The following is a 2,363-nucleotide window of genomic DNA, read 5'->3' on the forward strand; positions in this document are numbered from 1 at the left end:
CTTTGCTAGACTGAGGATGGAGGCCCAGGAGAAAAGAAGCAAAAGAAGGGAAACGGCTACTCAACTCAGCCATGAAGGGGCCTGCCACAGAGAAAGAGGCAGAGACGCCCTTGATGGCAGGCAGCCCGGGAGTGTGGGCATCGGGGCTTTTCCGGGCTCAGCCCACCCTGGCCCCTCACTCTCCTCAGAGCTTTACGTGCACCATATTGAGGAACGACTGCTTTGAGTTCAAAGAGACCCAGCGCTTCTTGGACTGATACGTTTACAACAGAGAAGAATACATCCCATTTGACAGCAACGTGGGAGTGTTTAAGGCTGTGACTGAACTGGGCCAGACAACTGCCAAGAACTGGAACATCCAGAAGGAGTTCCTGGAGCTGAGACGGCAGGCCGTGGACATGGAGTGCAAACACAACCACGAGTTGGATAAAGGTTTCACCCTCAAGCAGAGGTGAGGGGCTGGGTGGGAGAGAGAAGCCCCTGGAAGGCTGGACTCAGTTAGCAGAGGAGGGGAAAGGTCTCTGCCTCATCTCTGAGCCCCAGCATGTCCCAGGCTGTGTGCTTTGAGCCAAAACGGGAGGCCAGACAGCTTGAGAAAGGGAGAGACTCCCTGTTAATGAAACAGAAAGTGCTAAGAACACTGGGTTGGTGGATCTTGCTATAAACTTTTTTTTTTTTTCCCTCATACAGGAGGCTAAGAGACATATAAGATAAATGAAGAATGAATCAAGTGACATCATTTCTTATTTTTAAAATAAAGTTACCAGTCTGATACATCAAAGGAATACTGTTGACTGAATATTCTTTTTGCAAGACAACATTTTAAAGGATTATGCATCCTTTTGAATAAGATGGAAAAAAGTAAAGTTCAGTAGCTTCATAACTGGTTAAATATTTGCTGTCCAAATGATATTAGGAGCATTGGTGGCACAGTGGTTAAGCATTCAGCTGCTAACTGAAAGGTCAGCAGTTCGAACCCACCAGCTACACAGGAGAAAGATGTGGCAATCTGCTCCTGTAAAGATTACAGCCTGGGAGCCCCTATGGGACAGTTCTACTCTGTCTTATGGGGTCATTATGAGTCAGAACTGACTTAAGGACAACGGGTGAATAATATTAGTAGTAGCTTCTAGGTTTCTGGTGAAAGTGCTACAGGATGCTGACCTTGTTCTGGCCTAGTCCTCTCTGCTCTTTCTTTATTACGTATGACAGGTCGTTCCTGTAACATTTGAATGTCTAATTCTGTTTTTCTTAGACTTTTCCCCATCTTCTCTCTCCAAATACCTAAATAGGTGATATATGCATTTTAAACATCTAGGAATCGATTCAGCAAAGTAAACAGTTAAACACACTGTTGAACTGCCTCAGTTGTTATAACAAGGTTCTTTTCTCACTCTTAGTCTGGCCGAAAGTGAACGTCTCCCCCTCCAAGAAGGGACCCCTGCATGCCACAACCTGCTTGTCTGCCACCTGACAGACTTCTATCCAGGCACCATTCAAGTTTGGTGGTTCCGGAATAGACAGGACGAAACAGCTGGGGTTGTGTCCACTGAACTGATCCGTAATGGAGACTGGACCTTCCAGATCCTGGTGATGCTGGAAATGACCCCCCAGCAGGGCGACGTCTACACCTGCCACATGGAGCACTCCAGCCTGGACAGTCCTGTCACCGTGGAGTGGACTGAGTGACTCCCTGCTGGCCCTGCTGTATCCCACAGCCTACAGAGCAGGGAATGCTCTGGCTCTCGGGTCCCCTCATATTGAATTCTGTCACTACACGTTGGGGTCACACCACCCTGTGGTTTTCCTAATCAATCCCCTGACTGTGGTTCTGAGCTGAGCACAGTGGAGACCTGGTGATCTTAGCACATGTGTATCCCTGACCTGAGGGATCCTAAGGAATCTTTCCTTGTTGGAAAATCTGAGGAAGGCAGTTACCTTCCCTGCTGGCCCCCAGACATGAGAAATGACATCTCCCTTCAGCCTGTGAGCCTGCACTTAATGGGCTGATATGTGGCACAGACGCAAAAATCGGCATTTGCATCCTGGGGAAGACACCACCCTGAAGCCTGGATCTTTGGGGTGCTTTCCATACCTGCTTCTTTTCCACACTGGGTCAGGCCTGGCCTTGTTCTCTCCCTTCTCTCTTCACAGTCTATAGGTAAGGCTCCAGGATCTCAGACAAGGCCCAGGGGTGTAGCAGGGGGTTCATCACTGACCATAGGTCTGTTCTTCCCAGAGGCCCAGTCTGATTCTGCATGGAGCAAGACACTGACTGGAGCTGAGGACTTTGTGCAGGGGCTCATCTTCCTCATAATGAGCTTTATTCTCCATTTCAAAAGCCAGCAAGGTAAGAAAGCTTT

At 48.5% G+C, this 2,363-nt stretch overlaps 1 long non-coding RNA gene across 1 annotated transcript in view; it reads left to right on the forward strand.

Annotated features, from left to right (window-relative positions):
* Window positions 1-1,007: 1,007 nt before the first annotated feature.
* LOC101361995 (uncharacterized) overlaps window positions 1,008-2,363 on the forward strand; it is a 3,011-nt gene continuing 1,655 nt past the window's right edge. The window contains exons 1-2 of the long non-coding RNA XR_002822869.1: window positions 1,008-2,161; window positions 2,240-2,350. This is a non-coding gene — a long non-coding RNA (uncharacterized LOC101361995). The remainder of the gene's footprint in view (window positions 2,162-2,239; window positions 2,351-2,363) is intronic.

The sequence above is a fragment of the Trichechus manatus genome, unplaced genomic scaffold, assembly GCF_000243295.1.
Source record: "Trichechus manatus latirostris isolate Lorelei unplaced genomic scaffold, TriManLat1.0 scaffold00261, whole genome shotgun sequence".
Taxonomy (NCBI): domain Eukaryota; kingdom Metazoa; phylum Chordata; class Mammalia; order Sirenia; family Trichechidae; genus Trichechus; species Trichechus manatus.